At 37.1% G+C, this 19,569-nt stretch overlaps 2 protein-coding genes across 3 annotated transcripts in view; one reads left to right on the top strand and one right to left on the bottom strand.

Annotated features, from left to right (window-relative positions):
• SH3GL3 (SH3 domain containing GRB2 like 3, endophilin A3) overlaps positions 1 to 5,216 on the bottom strand; it is a 55,700-nt gene extending 50,484 nt beyond the window's left edge. The window contains exon 1 of one of the 2 annotated variants that reach the window (XM_038147082.1): positions 5,136 to 5,216. The gene's annotated coding sequence lies outside the window, so the exon portion shown is untranslated. The remainder of the gene's footprint in view (positions 1 to 5,135) is intronic. The other variant, XM_038147081.1, reaches the window with a different exon arrangement.
• The window catches only part of LOC119705158 (collagen alpha-1(I) chain-like), a 45,622-nt gene that overhangs the window by 7,791 nt on the left and 18,262 nt on the right, over positions 1 to 19,569 (top strand). The gene's annotated exons all lie outside the window — the stretch shown is intronic.

The following is a 19,569-nucleotide window of genomic DNA, read 5'->3' as shown; positions in this document are numbered from 1 at the left end:
GTGGGCACAGGATTATCAAGGGGAAACTGGTTGTGCAAAACAATGATGGTAAAGGTTTTCAGAGTCAGAGATCTCTCCTTCCCTATGATCAGACCAGATTAACTGTTGCTTTTATTCCTTGACCTTGTCCAAAAATAGATTTGTTTGGTGTTGCTAGTACAATAATATGTTTCTTGAAGCAATCATATTATCGTGCTGCAATGGACTCCCAAATCAAAGCAGAATTCTACTCTGGCTGCTAGGATAATCTACAGACAGTAGAACAAACAAGCCAGGGAATTTCTCTCACCGGGAAAGCAAATAAGAAGCATTTCTCCAGTGCATGAATGAGACTGTTAGGGCAGACAGCAAATGAAAGTCCCTGCAATTACAGATTGCTTTAACTCTACTGCATTTAGCTTCTGCCTTTTTTTTTCTTCTTTTTTTTTTTTTACCTAAATATTACAGCTGTGTGATCTCTTGCAGACTTAAATTCCCAAGTTCACAGGTAAAAATAATTTCGATGAGCCAAATCCTACACTTAGATATTTCAGAGGGAAGTAGGTTCTTTTTGGTTCTGCCCATCAGTTTCTTTACTGCATCAAGTGTAACATGGCAGAAATGGAAATGCAAGCTGCCAAATCACTTACCCTTAATGGGGACACTGAACTGCTTTTAATTTGCCAAATCTGGGATTGTAATATTTTTAACATTGTCAGATGGGCAGTAATTTCAATAATTCAGTGAACAGCACCTATTGGAAGAGGTTAAAAATAGTGAATGTCGTGTCTTAATAATGGATATCTGGCATGTTTGATAAACATTTTTGTTACTATTAAAACTTTCTATCTAAATACAGAAGATACAGGATGGAAATTATGAATTTTATTCTTTTTCCTTTTTAAAGTGATATTAATTGTAATGAGTTTTGATAGGCTGCAGATATGTGGTTCTTCTACAATAAATAAAAATAACATGAAGCTTTATCAATTTTCTTAATCTCTCCTTTGGAGGAAGATAGATAAAAGAGATTAAATTGAGATTAAGCTGTATCTCTGCTATTCCTACAGTGCCATACTTGCTTGTCTTTCCTGATGTGTCACCTTGAAACCATGACCCAGGCAGTGGAACATGGAAAGCAGGTACCCACTTACTCAATCCATCTATACAAATGTCCACAGAGTTTGCTATTTCTCTCAGCTGCCTTCTGAGAAAGCTGTAAGAAGCCATTTATAATTTTGACATGCATACTAAATTTTGACAAATATAATAAGTAATGGAAAGCACATTTGTGAATCTTGCTTTTTTTTTTTTTTTCTTTCAACTTTGACTTAAAACATTACAGGGCTTCTAAGATTCTTACAGTACCATGCTTTTTCTTTAATGAGGGTGATTATGACCAGGCTGCCAAAGAAATGATAGCGTGTGTTGGGTGACTTTGTGGGTTTTTTAAGAGGAAGGCAGGGTTGAGGAGACAAGTGCTCAAGGGAAAAAGAGAAAAATGTCCCAGCATGAAACTGTTCCAACAATTTGCTCTAATATTAGTGATACTATCTCCTATCTGTAGATGGCAGTGATCTCCCACTGCCTGCTTCAGGAGGAGAGGGGGAATGGTGGTGATGAAATCCTGAAATTAAAAACCACTGTGCTAAACAGATGTGAGGAAGAGAAGTCATAAGGTATGGGAAAGTACATGCCTTCTTGTATTTATTCATGTGATGAGATGTGTCATGCCATTGAGAATCTATTAATTTCTGTACCAAAGGATTTTGACAACAAATTCCAGAATATTGTGTTTTGAAATTTAACTATGATTAAAACCCTTTGTTGACTTTCTGGACTTCTTGTACGCACCTTAGACCCATTTCATTATTTTAAACATGTTTATTCAAATAATACCTGCTGTTTTCCTTCCAAACCCCTCTGGGTACTTAGCCACCTCCTTCATCAGTTGTTCAGCAGGTCTATTACCCATTTAATTTTTAGCTGTTCTTCTCTTGACACTTGCATTAGTTTTCACTTTCATTCAAATAAAATGCAGTAAATAGTGTGTAAGTCTATCTGGATATACTTCAGTGAAGGGTGTGATGTGAAGCTCACTGAAAGCAAAGAGTTTTTATTAATTTCAGTAGGCTTACGATCTTGCCTCACAAAATCTACCATCCTTGGTGACTGGCAGAGAGAATCTTCAAAATACAACATAAAGTCACTATTTTCAGTTGTGGATTGTTTTTATCTTAACAGTTCTGCCTGAAGAATTTCAAAATATAACACTTTTCATAAAGATCAGACTATAAAAGCTACATTTTTGAAGTTCTATTTCAAGTGTCACATAGACTTCTAGCATCAGATTTTAAATGGAATCTAGACACACAAATGCAGATGAGGAGCCTAATAGGATTTCAAAGACCATCTAAATAGCATTTTAAAATCTGCTTCTGAAGTTTATAAATATCAAGGAGATTTTGGGTATTGTGGGGCTGAAGATGCCTCCAATGCATGTATATGCAAAGTGGCCACAGAGAAGTATCTAAGCCAGTTATTTCTTATGAGCCATTGTTTTAGTAGAAAGTGAATCACTGCAAAGAGGAAAAAAAACAAACGAAAATATTAATCTGTTTCTAAGGCAGCCCAGCCTAGTGTAAATGGAATGAGCATTAGATACCTTGGAGTGACTTCGAGACATTCCTCAGCAAATCATGAGCAGCTATCTGTTTCAGTTCCTTCCATTTAACCCTAAGTCTCATTCCTTGCTGCTGAAAGAGGTTTTGCAATATCAGCCCAGCCCATCTGCAGCCACTGCTGTTTCACTGCAGTCGAGCAGAGGCTTGTCATTGGTATGACCAGTGGCAATTTTGACCTCTAGTGCAGAAAGCCAGCATAAATTACTGTGCATTGCCTAAATCCTTTTTGGAAAGCTCAGCTGGGAGTTTTGTCCTTATGCACAGGAAGATATCACATCCAGTATGCTCTGGAGCAAAAAGGACACACACTCCCCATCCCAATGGCAGGCTTTCCTCACTTTCCAGTAGTAAGACAAAACCATCTACATGGCATCACTGCTTTAAAGCTTTCTATACATGAATCCTACATTTTCTCCTCTGAGTTTTGTCATCTCTTTCTTGCCACGTCAAATGGCTTTTCCTCTTCTTTACTGACCACATTCTTCTGTTCTTTGAAGAGCAGCAGCAGTTTCTCTAACTGATCTGTCATATTGCTAAATCTGCAGTTCTAAAATTGAATTTGTTTTTTTAATGAGTGAATGGTTAATCTTTATATTCCATTGTCAGAAAAACAATCCATTAATCTGTTCCCAGTATGTAGTTTCATAATATGCACTCTCAAAAAAAAAAAAAAAAAAGTAAAAAGGGCAGCTAATTGTGTATGTCTAAAACCAAACTTGCCTTTTCCCTCACACCACTGGCAGGGCGCAGAACAGAAAATTAATTTTCTTAACATGTTTATATTGTTCTCCCTCCAAAAAAGACTTTTTTGTGAGATGGTGAATAAAACCTAGGTTTCATATCTCCACTCATGCTCTAAATGCACACAGTAAGATCCCTTCTTTGGGAGTTACCTTTGGTCACTTCACAAAAATGTCAACATTGGAATTCTGCAAAAAAACCTCATTTACTAAGCTGTTGGCTCAGTTTGCTTTATATACACTTCCAAGAGTATTTGCAGTTTGAGCCCAAAGTGTGCAGGACTCGGTGTAATTCTCCCATAGCTTCCAGTGACACTTGCAGTGTTTCTATCTACCCTTCCTCCCTTCTGCTTCTTCCCATCCTCATTCTTTTTGCTCCCTCTCTTCATCTTTCTAATTCATTCCACATGCCCTTGAATATGTACCATGCAAGCTGCTGTTTTGCATTCAACATTTGTTTATCCTGGGACTTATCACAGTATCTGAGAATCTCATAACTTTCACAGATTTTTATCCTCTTGAAGCCTTTGTGAAACAAGGAAGTGTGTGTCAATTTACAGGTGGGGAGTGGTCACACTGCAGATTAAGTGAGGTGCTCAGAGCCCTGCTTAGCCGTGGGAGCTCTGTTCAAGTATTTCTTGGCTCCTGATCTGCTGTATAGATTGAACATTCCTGTCGAACTACATCTCCTGCAGTGCACCACAGTCTCCTTTCAAAGTGAGGACAGGCCATCACTCCAGCATTTTTGGCTTCTGGGAGATACAAATTGGATGGGGAGGCTCTTCTTACATTAGAACAGGGACGTGAGACGCAAATTCAGAAATTTCAGAACATCCCAGTGCAATTTTTCCAAATCAAAATTAATGGATCGATAGAAAAGAGAATGTGTGTGGGAATGGGTTCAAATGTCTGACCTACATTTCCATTCCCCTAAAGAAACCAAAACATCCCAAAAAAAACCAAAAAAAAAACCATGCAAAGCAGATATTTTAATAAACAGGTAATGATCTAAAAATGCTGGCTTTTGAAGAAAATCCTGTAATGGCCCTAGTTGTATCACAGACTGGAAGAAAAGCACATATCTAAGATTTCATTAGAGTTATCTTGTCTTTCTCATTTCAGAGTATCTGCTGTAGATGTAGCCAGCATGCTTTTTGCAATAAAATTCACCTACCTGTACATCCACACAGTAAGTCTCTTAATCCTGGTTCTAAATTAATTTTTTTTGAGTTGTCAAAACATAGGACTGTGTATCCATGTTTTCCAACTCAAAGGGGAAGCTTCTAAAGCAGTGAAAGGAAGCTCACATAAGGACTGAGGCTGGCAACATGTGAAATTTGGGTGCCAGGTTATTAAGTATTCTGATTTAGCCACGATGTGAAACTGCACAGTGAGCTCTAAAATAGCTTTGCTGATACTGAGGTAGTGACCTCTGAGGCTTTCATGTGACTGTGCTGCCAATGGGTTGTCTGGTCCACCAGGGTGCCACTTTCCTTTGATTTATCTTTGAGTCTCAGGAATTTTTTTTTTTTCTGTAGTAAGAAAATCCTATTTCAAATTCATTATTAGAGCTGGCCCCAGTGGATAAATCCTAGTAACTAGATATTTATTTTCCATGGATATATGTACTGACTTTAAAACAAGCCTCATGCAGATAGATGTCTGGTTTTCCTTATTAATTAAGGGAGTTGGGGAAGGGAAGAAAAAGGGGAATATATAATAGCTCACTTACCTGAGAAAAGCTGTGCAGCTGGGTGTGATCTGTTGTATAATTCAGAAAATATGCATCTAATCAATTGTACTTTCTTGGAACCTAAAAAAAAAATTGGTTTATAGCAAACATTGTCATACAAACTTGGTGATAAAATAAACATTCTGATTACTTCTGCACTTTTCTGCAGACCAAATACAGTCACTATAAATGAAGTTTAAAAAATACAAAGAAAACAAAAGTAACAAATTAAATGTTTGTGTAAAACTACTCTGGTAGTGAGTCTGTTTCTCCTATTCTTGGCATTCAAACTGCTTTGCCTAGTGAAAATGTTATAAAACTGACATGCAGAAAGAGCTTGCATTCTGCTGCAAGCATAACTTCCACTGAACTGTGTAAAAATAAGGCAAGATACAATGTCAACACTAAGAAGAAAAGGTTAAGTTACAGTCCTTGTAAATTTGATGGGTACTGTGTAAGAAAGCCTTTTTTCAGTAAATCAGTTTAGTGCTTTTTTCTGTTCAGTATTAAAAACATTTCAGCAAAATCAAAAGTTTCTAAATCTGCCACAGAACTGTGAAAGCAGCACTTCTTCAGGCTGCAAAAGGTACTTTAAATCTTATCAGAAATCTCATCAGGGGACTTACTCTGCCTGCTGAAATTTTGCAGAAATTGGCTCTATCACTCTATGCCCACCTTCCTAAAGTCACCCACAAAACTAGAGATGCATTTTATGCATCAGTGTTTTTGTTGAGAATTTTATGCTCAATGTTTTATGCAAGAGAGACAGTAAGGAGAGTAGTGTCACCTCCACCCTCACAGCAATTCCAGCTGCTGACTGCACAGTCAGATGCTGTGCAAGGAGCCCAGCCCAGGTAGTTTTAAGAAGTGTGCTTCATGCTAAGCACTAACAAAAAAAAACCAGTATCAGCTGCTCATACCCTGAATATAACACAAAGGCTATTGCACCTTACTGGATTTTTCTCCAAAACTTCCTCAAAAATTACCTTTTGCACAAAAGGAATCGACAAAGCAGTCAGTGTGCAAAGGCTGGCAGTCTCCCACACCAAGTTAGGCTTGAGACAATGCCAGTTACTGCCATGATGGGCTTTTTCCTTGTATTTTTGCTCTCTGAGTAATCCTCTTTCTCAATGTTTTTGTTAATCTATTTTTTTGCTTCATATTTTCAGATGCATAAATACAGGGAAGCATTCTACAGGAGCTCCAAAGCTTCCTGAGAAGTGACTGACCTTTCTAACTCTTGGAGTATGTGCACTTAATTGAAAAGTTCTCCCCTTGATATATTTTCTCTAAACAATGGAAAAAATATCTACGTTAAACAGAACCCCATCCAGGTATGTGTGTAAACTTGAGAGAAGAATGCCAGGGAGTTATTTATAAAAGGATGAAAATATTAAGTATTATTTATTTAGTGCCAACTATATTCTTGGTTCTTATCTGTTCTTACAAGCAGCACTCTGTTCATATATGGAAGATGCAATTTGAAGCCACAGCATCTGAGCTACAGTAATTTTGATATAATGGCAATGAAAAGATGCCAGCAAAGTACCTTTTATGTGTGAGTTAAACTTCGCTTTGGTTGACAGTGTGCCCACTGCAAAACATACACAATACCTATAGGAATGATAAACAGAGCTTTCTCCAAGGAAAGATTTTGTTCCCTTCTGTTGTAACTTAGTTATTAATTTAGTGTATAATTTAATCTATCAATTCCTTATCTATAAAAGAGATGCATCAGGACTTCTCTAAGTCTTGTCCAGGCACATTTCAGTGTCTTCTAGAGGAGCTACCCTGCTACAGGTGTTACTCCACCCCTGCTACTCCACAGCCCTAGTCAAGACTGGGGGCTCAAACTCTAACTGTTATATACAACATAATATGAAACATTAATTTTATTATGGTAGCTGCAGGCATTAAGACTTTAAACAAGGACTAAAAAAATAATACTGTTTGACATGTAAAGAATAGGAAGGAAAGAGTTCTGGAAATGTTTTAAAATACCTTAGTAATATTTTCTGAAGCTCTAGACATATTTACTATGATCCCATCTCTTTAAGTCTTGTAAGCTAACACCACCTTATTAACTTTTAATATATGAAAAATATGCACTATAGGAAATGTAATGTTATTAATGAGGTAAAGATCTCCCCCCTCACTGTTATTTCCTGTCCATCTCCGTGGTAAGTAACCATGTATCTTTGTATATGGACATGTACAAGATAAGTGAAATAGCTACTTACCCATCTCCAGTCCCAGTGGACCTCGATTAGCCAGTGAAAAGGCAGAGGCCACATCAAACCAATGCTCAACAGAACAAACCCTAAGAAGTGCATTAAGATTCTGCCCTTGTAATGCCAGCTAGTGAGATTTTCACACATAGGGAATACTGAATAGGACCTTCTAAAGCTGAAAGATCCTGCAATCACACTTTGTCCCATCAACTAGTAATTCCCGCTAAGATAAATACAGAGAAATCTGCAGCAAGAACATAGAGAAATACTCCCAGAAAATATCTCAGACTTTTAAATCACAGCAATATTCCCCTTGTTAAAAAGCAGATGAAATGTATTTGCTTGTTAAACACTGCATTCATAAAAGAAAACTTTTCTTTGCTGAGGATTGCACACAGATTTCAAGTACTTTTCTGCAAGCCAAATACAGACATCATTTTTTTTCTGATATAAAGCGCAACCCTTCCGCATCCGAATCAAAAGTTAGACTGTCAGATCCCAAATGATACTAAAAAAAAGGTCACATTAAATTTCTAAGGGTCATTATTAAAAACATGTGGAATGTTCCCTCCAGTACCTTTGGAATTTAATTGCACGCTGTCTGGACACTCAGAGTATTCCTCTTAGGCAAGGAACAAAACATGCTGAGGTTAGAGGCCACACTGACAGCACACCCTTGCTTCCCCTGCCCATTCTCTTGTCCCAGACCTCCCTACCCTTCTGGCCAAACCCTAAAGACAATCAGCACAAGAAATAGCATGATCATGGAGGAGTGCTTGAAAAGTTAAAGTTAAAACCAGATTTTCTCAAGAGTAAGAAGAAAAACTCAAGAAAAAGCAGTTTAACTGAGTGGTCCAAATTTGAACAAAACCCACCCAAAACAGCAAACCAGGCAGAGCAAACCAGACTCTGAATCAAAGCCAACTCCTGTGAACTTCAGGTCAACCAATGGCTAACAGGGATTAGGAGCTCTGCCTGCTACTAAACTGAGCAACCCTAAATGTAAACTCACTCAGCCCTTGAAGCCATGTTGAACATCTTCTCGAGCGTAACTCAAATCAATCCATAGAATTCCAGGAGAATTTGATTTAAAGGGGTTATTCAGATCTCCCTAATACCTCCTCCTGTTCCAGCTTTTCTGGAAAAGCTGATTCAATACAAAACTTGCAGCACTTCCATGAGCTTTAGATTTCCTGACCTCCAGCGAGTGGGAGGCTTACTGCAGTTTCCCTGGAAGTCTAAAAACACATCCGTTTTGGAGTGGCACGTTGAGCATTGTGTCACTACGCAAAGTGCAGGGCTGTCTGTGCTGAAATTTAGTTTCCATAAATGAAATAATGTCTGGTAAGTGCCAGGAATATCAGGGGATGTCCATCCATGCAACGTTACAGCATCCCTGCTCTGATTTACTGATACTTAGTTTCCTAAGATTAGCCTGTTGGAACTATCTAGAGGGGTATGGAGTTTATTTATAAACTATAGTGTACCTGCTCATAATTTATTTAAAAACCATTCCAATCATTTATTTTATAAATCAATTAGCTTCTACTGATTTCCTTCCAATTTACAGTGAAATATCTTCTGCCTGTTGTTATTCTGCTTATTTAAGTTGGGTAAATGTCCTTTAAATCTAGTTCTTATGCTGTAGGATGATGCCCTGAAATTGTTTTTCAAAAACAAATTTATTTTAAAATTCCCTTGAAAAGTTTGGTAAGAGGATGATGAGAAATCAATTAGGGCCATGCTGATGAATTAGGAATTATCATTATCTTAGCTTTGCTTTGAAATAAACAGAAAGAATATGTAACCAAACAGATGAAAATACCATCCATAAGGAAAACAATTTAAAAAGGTAGAACTAGTACCAATGTACAGACTGTTCTGTGAAATCAAATTTCTGAGCTTAAGGAAACTCTCTGGGATCTGGGTCACTGGGTTAGAAAGAACTGTGTTGGCAAAAGAAAAATTATTGTTGTTCTAATTTAGTATGCTAGACAACTAGGGGAATTGATTTCAATAAAATGTTTCTGATATTATATAGCATGGAGTCATGCACACTGCAGCTAAAAGCAAGTTAAATTCTTAGCAAATAAACGGGGAGAAATGTAAATCTGTCCTCTATGCCCCACTTCTTCTGCCTATGTACCACACAGTGGGAATTCTGCAAGGAGATAATGTACAAAATGTATATATCTAGGCTCTGCAAGAGCACTACATAGACACAATACATTTAAAAAGTACAAATCAAATTTGCTTTTAATCTCCCTTTATGTTTCTTATTTAAAAAAGAGGAAAATTTGAAGACTTCAAAAATTAATGTAAAGACACCTGAGAGAAAAATCAGCTTACTATAAAAGACTCAGTTAAACTTTAAAATATATAGCTCAAAGTCCTGAAATATTTTATGGTTTACCACCTAACACAAAACAACAACACAGAAAAACAACAGCAAACACACTCTGCTGCCTTAACAACCAAATCTGTTCAAGTAAAATAAACCCATGCAGTGTGTGCTACACTGGATTAATAGACATGAAAATCAACAAGTTCCCTCTTCTAGACAAGAATTCCTTGTAGCTCCATGCTAATATCTAGTGCAAAGAAATTAATACTCCCATAAGAAACTTCAGATGGCAGAACAGTAGCACTGCAAGGATATTTGAAATAGGCTGGAATGGAAATTTATTCCCAATGATAATACTGGGCATTCCTGCTGCATGGAAGGTTTTGACTTGGATTACCTTGTACATTTGGATTATGTTTTACCTTGCAAGACTGTGATCTCACAGTGAATGATTACAAGCATTCACAAGTGTTAAGGATATGTGAAATTTAACTCATTGTGTAGTTGGGGAATATGATCCATATTCCTCACCAGTAAAGGGATTGAGACACAGACTGGTTAAAGGGTTTCACCTAGAAAATTCTTTAGAAATGGGTACTGAGCATCTCACTCAGATTCCACAGCTGTGCCTTGGCCAGATGCTGTGTGCCTGCCTGCTGTTCAGACCACACCTCACTGACTGGGTGTCACAGTACTGTTTTGTCCAGAGTTTCACCCTAAATACATGTGAAATTACAGGTAAAATTGTCACTTTTTGAGTCTGCAGAGACAATTTTGTAAGGCACCTTGCCTCAAAAATTCCTTTCACTGATATTTAAACTTGCTTTATTTTTTCCCTAAAGGGGAAGACAATCCTACTTCAATATAAATTGCTACACAGGAGAAAAGCAATAATTTCTCCTTCTCTCTGTTTGAAATCATCTCTGCTTGGATATTCAGATACAACTACTATATACTTACAGGCCTAAATAAAACTACTGATATATTTCAAACAAACTGGTAAAATTATTTTAATGTTGCTTGTATAGACACGAAAATCAGATGCATGCATGTGTAGTTCTGCTCACTACAGGTGAAAGGCTGCAGATGGGTGTATGTTTTAAAGCACTCTGAGATTATTAAAAAAACAAACTAACAAGGATTTCAGCTCTCACTAGATCCAGTCAGTGAGCAACAGGGTGAAACTGAAGGTATTCAACTTCTGCAAAGCTGCAGGGACACAATCACTAATAGCAATCTGGTCCACCTTGGGCTGGGAATGTCGTAGTAGCTCTCACCAGGGCCAGCACTTTTTATGATTTCTCTTTTCTGTGGTAAGGTCCTCAAAACCTTACATATTTTGATATAAACCCAGTCCCTTCTGCATCATCTGACTTCCGAATCAGCCCCTCAAAGAACACTGCATTGGCAGTAGGTACTGTGCACAGAATAATCTTTGTTCTCTGCCATGTGCCTCATGTGGTATTTTAAAAAATGACTGATTGCTGTATGATTGTTCTGTTTTCCCCTGTAGCTCTTGGGCTATATATCTTCAGGTGTGTTAAGGTACCCATGGTACAATGCCAGACTAAAATTTGCCTTAAACAAACTCCCAATAGCTCTGATATCACTTTTAATTTATATTATAATTTCTAAATTCTAGTTGTTCCCTTGTGACCTTTTCTTTTTCTTTTTTTCTTTTTTTTTTTTTTTTTCCCACAAGCACATCTGGAGCTGAGAAGCAGTTCTGTGCAGGAAGCAACTATGTGTATTAAATGACACCCTTCTGTGGGACTTGTGTCTCAGTGCATTCTGACCTCTTTCACCAGAGTGGCCAGTTGAGTCCCACAGGTTCTGGGCAGTTCTTACTGTTTTACCTAAAGCAAAAAAATTCCTGGGAGTGTCCACAAATCTGAACCGGCATCTGTTCTTTTCCTGTTGTTTCTTCTTTGAAAATATAAACAGAATGTTAATCACCTTGCCGTGATTTTATCCTGCTGCTCAGTTTGTTTCCTTTTAACTTCTGAATCTATTACCAGCTGCCAATTTGTCTAATCCTCTATTCTGGCAGATGTAAGGTTTTAGCTGAGATTACTACAGTGGTCCTGAAGGAAAATGAGCCATATTCCACTAGGTCAACAAGACTCAGAAAGACCAATCTGTTACAAACATTACTTCATCGTTTGCAAGAACTGGAATCTACACACAGAAACTTATGTCATAATTTTGTTCATGGATGTATTCAGAGGAGCTTGATGATCTCTCACATGAAAGAAAGTCACGAGATTTGTGCCTCCAATGCTTTCAGTGTCCTTTTAATTTTTGTCATGTTTTGTGCTTAAATGAATAGTAAAATAAAACTTTAAATAATTGGAGATTCTTCACTAGTTCTCAGCACACACAGAAGAAGAAAGCTGAATCAGCGTTTTCACACGTGCTTCACTCCATAATTATGTGCTGTGCTAAATTAGAGAGCTGTGCTCAGGTTTCATATTACAAGGATTACTTTAATTCTATACAGGAAAAAAAGAATATTTTACACTATATTTTAATAAATAATTAATATTAACCTGCATCTATTAAATAAAGGTTCAAACTTGCACAGTGCCGTAAGCTCCCACTGGATGGTGTTTATCGACTTGCAAAATCAGGACCTGGTACAATGGTATTTGGAGAGAACTTCTGTTTCATACTGTGCCAGTTCAATATTGCTAACTACAGGTGTTTAAAAAGCATAAAGTGGTCCATCAAATATCAAAAGATTAGCTTGTGCTTGCCAAATCTTCAAAAAATAAATAAATAAATTTTGGGCTCTGCTTATTTGCCTTCTGGTTTTTGATACTCCAGGGTTCAGCTGGCTCATGTTTTCATGTTTTATCTCTAACCATAAAGGCGAGAACTCTTTTTTGATGGAAGCTGAAGTTTGCATCTACTTACTAGCCTGCAGGAGCAGACTTTAGGAAAACATCAAATATCATTAACGCTCATGGGAAAATCGTGAAAATGGGCTATGCTGGTTGATAACTTACTAATTTACAAATTTTAGTAATAGGCATTGGTGCTTTGAACTACTGATGTGAATTAGCCAGGTTCTACAACTTACTTAATAGTCTGTGTTCCTTGTGGCATTGAAATTACTGTGGCTTAGAAACCTACTCTACAACTGAACACAGCGCTGCTTGCCATGTGAATCTGGAACAGATTTGCTCATACAGCAGTGGGGGGTTTACATTTTATGCCAGAATAGAAACAGTATTTTAAGGGTAGATGGAGTATCTTTAGACTAGTTACTCCAATTGTTTCGATAATGAAACTGCTCGTTTCCCCTCCTTGTATTGCTCTTTGCCTCCAAAAAGAAGCTCCACAAGGTGCAATTTCATCCCGTGGATTTTCATTGTTCACTATTTGATGGATGAGACGTAGTCAGAAGTGTTTTGTGAGCCATTGTCAGGCTGGAACTCTAAACCCCTCAACATCTACATTTTTTTTGTCTGTCTTAAATACAGGAGCTACTGAAACAAGTGAAATAGTGCAGATTTGTTGGAGGAATTAATAACTGAGTAGACAAGAACTAATATACACTTGGGCTCTGTTGCTGATGTATCACAACATTGTTCCAGTAATCAACTTCTCCAAAGAATTAAGACTGCAATTTGTAGGCTTGTTCCCCTGTCGTTTTTGCACCTGCCTAGATTAATTGCCTCAAGAACTGAAAACAAATACAAAGATCTAAAAATTTTGGATCCATTTTTTACCCTATGTGCTGTGACAAGAGTAACTGAGTTCTTTTCTTTCATAAATTCTTTAATTGGCTGTGGGGTGACATAGAAAATATAAAATCTCATTCTATGCCTCATACCTTACAACCTATGAATCTGTCAGTTCAAATGAGACTGCTGTGGTAATCACAAAACAAAATTAGCTGAGAATGAATGGGAAACCTTTTTCTCATTGTCTTTTAAAAATCTCTTGTGTTGCTCTGTAGGAATAGTGAGTAGAGAAGAACTACACATAAACCCACTTAATTCAAACATGGTGCTCTTATAAATTGAACTAATAATAACAAAAAGCATTTCAAATTATGAGTTAATTAAATGTCTAGATAGTCTCTTTACCGTTGCATTAATTTTTACCCAATTTTAGGATTAACAAACTGCCATGCTTAAAATTATCAAATCACTATTTATGTGCTTCATACTGTGACAGTGCTTTGTGAAGCAGTCCCAGTATATATTCCTCTATTGATAGGTGTAGCATATTTGTTTCTACTGAATAAGCAGAAAACTATTCACTCACCTAATAACATGCAAATATTTAGTATTTTAAATATTAAGCATTCTAAGTAGCAGTGACTGAAAACCTTGGTACCTTCAGATCCTGCAGAATTATTTCACTGAGGAATGAATAACCTTACCTTCATTTCTCCTAACTGCCTCTGCTGGACTCCCTGCCTTTGCAGCCAGACATCTTTAGCAAAATGTGCCATGGTCCATCACTGCAATCACACTGGAACTTCTGTTATATCTGTTATATCTGTTAGATCCAGCATATTTTGTTGCTTATTTCATACTATCCATACTAACACAATTGTTAGTAATTTTATATGAATATTGAATTAGTAAGATTTATGCTTCCTTACACTATTTTAAAATCCACATTTGTTCTTTGTAAGAAAGTAGGACACTTTACAACACTTCTGTTTGCATGAAGTCAGCAGTAGCTTGGAATGGGCAGAATGCAGGTTTGAATTTTTGCTTTAGGAAACATTAATTACACAGGTATTTCCTGCACGAGGAATTACTCTCTCAGAAATACAGAGCAGTGTTTTGAGAGTCAGTATTTTCAAGAACTTGTTTTTTTGCTTTCTCAACCTAAAAGGATTTTTTTTCTCAAAGTTTATTTATTGCTTTGGTTTTTTTACCCCTCAAGTACATTCCCAAGATTTTGATTTTCAATCTGGAGTCCTACTGGGTTTAGAATTTCACAGAATATTTGAGAAGTGTCCTGGCCAAGGAAGGCTTGCAGAACTAGACACTTTTAAGCATAGAAGTATTTTTAGTTGCAAATATTAAAAAAATGCACTCGCAGCTGTTCACACAGCAGTGATTGGAGTGGTTGGAGTACTGGAGAATGCTGATACCTTGATATGTTTTATGAGTGTAATGTAGCTGTGCTTCAGGCAGAAATTCTTCAGAAGAATGAGGAAAAAGAACACAAAGGGAAACTGCTTAAATTTTTTTAAAAAGGAGTTACTTTTTTTTTGTTTTTAAAAGGGACATAAATAATACTGGAGTTCATACACATATATACTGAAATGGAAATATATTTTCATTAGGGTACACTTTGTAATTCTGCTTTTATTAAAATTATCTCAAGTAAATGCTATAACATGAGAATTTCATACAATACTGGCTTAGAACTGATTTCGGGGGGTTTTTTTCATACTGCTCATGATTATCAAGCTGTTAATTGCGCACATTGAAAAAATGAGTGTAAGAACACAGGCAAAACTAGATCTTCCAGGGGGCTTAGAAAATGTAATCTGCATGTCTGTGCAGTGCCCTCTTCCACTTTTCCTTTGACCCATCTGAAAGGAGCACCTGCATTTCAGCATAAATGTGTTCCTACCCAAACCCACCCAACCCCAAGAGCAGCCTTGTTGTGCATCTGATCAGTGTCCCACCAAGCCCAGCAGCCAGAAAAGCCAGTATTGACTACAGGGTTTTGAAGCCAAGCAATTGATTTCAGTCTGCAAAGACCTTCTGAACTGAAGCTGGCAGTTTCCATCAGTCTTAGAAATCTGGTTTCAGAGTTTAGAGATTTAAGAGAGCAGTTGGTTCAGAGAAATTTATTAATGTTTGGGTACTTTACACAAATATAAGTCTCAAGTTTAATTTATTTTACTTTTTTTGTTTGATTTTCTGCAATACCTGCTTGGAAGAAATCATGACTGCCAAGACTGAGCACTGATACTAATTAATAACTTCCAATGCAGTATACATCAAACACTGCATTTAAAGAAAATCTTTTGGTTATGTGCTTTTATTTCAGGAAGAGAACACATAAAATAACCGAAGCCTGTAAATAAAATAAAATTATAAATTAAGATAAAATACTACCCTTTTTCTTTTTCTCTATAGCCTCATGCATTCCTTTCAAACATGAAATAACTTCTGAAGGAAGGATGGCTGTGGTGAAAATCAATATTTTTCCTCTAGCTGAGCCTACTTCAGAGAAAAGTCAGATCCTGCCTATGCCCTCTGCTTGCATCTAAAAATTTTAGGTTTCATTCCCTGTGGTAACTATCATAACTATACAGCTACTTCATACAGTATATATTGACTTTGTAAACTGTGGTTGTTCTCTGGTGCGGGGATCAGTATTCTGGACTGAGCATTCAAGTGTGGAAACAGGAAAATTCTGACATGTTATTAGATGCGTCCTTACTCATGCTCTTTGTAAGACTTCCTACATATCCCTGGATAGAAAATCAATGGTTACGTATGAAGTATCTGTGGTTACCTATTGGAAAGCAGCAATATGCTCCTTGAGCTTGTGAAAGAATTTTGGCTTTCTTATTTAGCAATGAAGGACTGCAAAAGACAAAAACAAAGTTGACTTAAAGAATATCTTAATCCTTAGTTTATTGCAAGAAGCACCAAAAGACACAATGAGCAGGAAGTGAAGACCTACATACCAACAGTCCCCTGCTAACCACAGCATAAAGGCTTGCCTTTGAGCAGAGCAAAATCTACTGCTTCTGCAAAAGAAGAAAAAGTTAATGAGGTAAAATAACTGAAGATGAAAGAAAAGTGACTGTAGATGAGAAGAGAATTAGAGAGAAGAAAGGTATTTATAAACAAGAATTAATAAGCCTCAGAACTTAATATAAGTTATGAACAGTGTTTGCACTCTTCCAAGTTTTAAAAAACCATTAAACAATATAATAAATTTTCAGCAGAACATTAGTTAGGAACAGGGCCTCATATAATTATCAAATAAGAGATGATTTTCTGCTGAAAAGAGCTTTCTATCTAAGTTTCAGTCAAAAAAGTCAGACACAAATATATTGCTAAGTGGTCAGTTGGGTTTGTTTAACATTCTTAAATCATACTGGTCTTAGCATCTGCAGGTTATCATGTACCAGCACTGAGCTCACATAGGATTGTCACAGAGTTGGCAATTATTGCTTTGTAACACAAGGTCCCTCACATTTCAGATGTAAAAACAAAGCAGAGGATGTGCCCTTACGAGGCTGTAGTGTCTAGCTGAGGAATCACATCCTAATAAATTTGATAGGCCAGATTCTGCCCCTGGTTATGTGCCTTTGTCAACTCACTGACAACATTAACTCCAAAATAATATAAAGTGACACAGGGATTAAGCATTTTTACAGCTTAGAAAGCAGTGAGCTCACCTTAGAACATCCAGGTATTCAAGGCTTAATGTACTTACATCTTGCAGCTGCAAAATGTTCTTTCTGTGGAGGATACACATTACACAGCATGCAGGTGGCAGTCAGATCCTATCACTATTGTAAAAGCAGTTTATTAAGCATACATGGTGTGACAGGGAAATGGAAGATAGCCAGGAATTTGATCTTACCTGGTGCTCTGTGCTGCTGCTTCACGGTCTCTTGCCATGCTCAGAAGTCCTCTGCTTTGTATTTGCTTCAGGCCTAGAGCGTCAAAGTGTATCAGTTCTTTTACAAAGCCACACAGCATCAGTATGACATGTGAAACTAGCCAGTTCTGCAGCTCTTTACACTTCAAATGTTTTCATGATATTGAGCCTTACAAGAAGAAATGTCAACCCAGCCTGATCTTTAAGCCTTTCACCATTGAATCAACACACGTATGTCACAGATATTTAACAGTAACTGTAGAGATGGATGAATGAGTTTGTGGAAAATCCTGACCCAGCATGCATTTGCTCCAAAAGCCCTCCCAACCCTCTCTAAAGTTCCTGTCACATCAGTGGAGATCTTATTTCTATGTTGCTCCTTACTAATTTCCTGGTCATCATGCTGCTTGCTGCTGATGTAGTAAAACCACATCCATCATCATAACCAAACCCTTTAGCTGAGTCTACACAGCTTAATTATAAACCTTCATTTTGGTAAGGTAGATAAGCAAATACCTACTGTAAGGAACAACAGGCACCCTGCTGAAACAAGCAGCACATGCTAGAAGTGAAGAATGTGCCTAAATACTCTGCTGTATTTTTAATCTTATATAACAAGCCATTTTTCACAGGAAGTAGATTAACTCTGTAAAGGAGGCAAGAAGAGGAGTCACGTGTTTTGGGAAGCACGGGCCATCAGTGTATCTGCTGTCATTTCTCTACATTCTCTATTTTAATATAACATATCTTCCCTTTTCCACTACTTTTTTCCTCAGGTTTTCTTCCCCTTTATTTTCTGCTTCTCTCCTTTGCTTGCAGACTCCAGATCTATAAGGACTTTTCTTCGTTGTCTCGTACAGAATTAATTCAGTACTCATCCATTATTTTGTGTTATTCTGCTTTAAATGTGTGAGTTCCACTGTCCAAGCAGGAGCAAATGACCTGTGTGAATGCTGGTGAGCACCTTGCTCTCTGTGGCTGACAGGGTATACAGCCTGTCACTCTTAATTGCCACCACAGATGACCTTTCAGCCTGAGTTTTGAAGTTCAATCATGAGCTATATGGTATTTCCCAAGCTATTTGCACATGTTTTAACTGAAGGCTGTGTGTATGTGTATGCAGCCACGGGTCATTACACAAAGTGAAACCACCAGCTTGTGTGTCGCAGGCCACCAAACAGCCACCAGCTGATAACAACTCAGTTATTACTAACCAGGGTCAAATTCATGCCAGTGACCTAGAAGAAAAGGGCTCCATATCTCATTACTAAAATTCTGAGCTCTCCAGTCCCTCTGACCACTGCATTCAGGTCTTTAAAAAAAAAAAAATCACGAAACCAAGCCAGGTATTTCAGTAAAATGCATGTGTGGTATATGACCACATTAAACACCATCCAGAGAGTGAAATTCTTCCACTCACAATCTGATAATGCATTCTCAGCACACAGATACTTTCTTATACAAAACAGCTAAAAACCTATCAACTAGGAATTAGTACGATAGAGAAGCCTCTCCAGTCTGCTGAGTGAATAACAGACATTTAGAGGAATCCCTAAATACTTTTTTACTTGATAGCCCCTAATTTTTCTGAGTGAGTTACTCTGGTGTGCTCAGTTAATAAAAAAGATTCACAGAAGCACCTCAAGTATAACAAAAGAAAAGGCATTCAGTGTTCATTAACTCATACCAAGATAAACTGTAAAGTTTAAAGACATTTCTTTTTCTTAAATCCTAAGACATTAATGAAGTGCATTTGTAAATATCAAAATAGGATCCCATTATTCAAAAATGGAATTTTAAATTATTATCCCCCATTTCAGGTTCTTGTGCAATATTTTTGTTTTCTATTTTGGGATTGTAAGTAACTGTTGTAAAGTCTCTGGATTTTAGACAGAAAGGACTCAAATCTGCAGGATACCTTTATTGTGATAGTGATCCAGCAAAGAAATTGCAAATGCATGCTCCAATTCAGTTAAACTGCTGATTGCCAGAACACATTTTAGGATTTAGTTCTAACAGACCTAGGAATTTGAGGTGTTTAAAGCCTAACTAATTTAAATAAATGTATACACTCGGCTCTTTACTTTCCTTAAGATGATAAATAGTACAAAATCATGAACTCTAAGTTCTTTCCCACGTTATCTGTACTACATGCAAAATATTTCTAATGTAAATGTCCTAAAGTTGACAAGATACTCATTAAAGTAGGAGGACTCATAGCCCCTAGCATAGCAGTTATGCTACCCTTGTATTTTTT

The sequence above is a fragment of the Motacilla alba genome, chromosome 10 (assembly GCF_015832195.1).
Source record: "Motacilla alba alba isolate MOTALB_02 chromosome 10, Motacilla_alba_V1.0_pri, whole genome shotgun sequence".
Classification (NCBI taxonomy): Eukaryota; Metazoa; Chordata; class Aves; order Passeriformes; family Motacillidae; genus Motacilla; species Motacilla alba.
The sequence above is the reverse complement of the archived record's forward strand: the minus strand, read 5'-3'. Positions and strand labels throughout refer to the sequence as shown.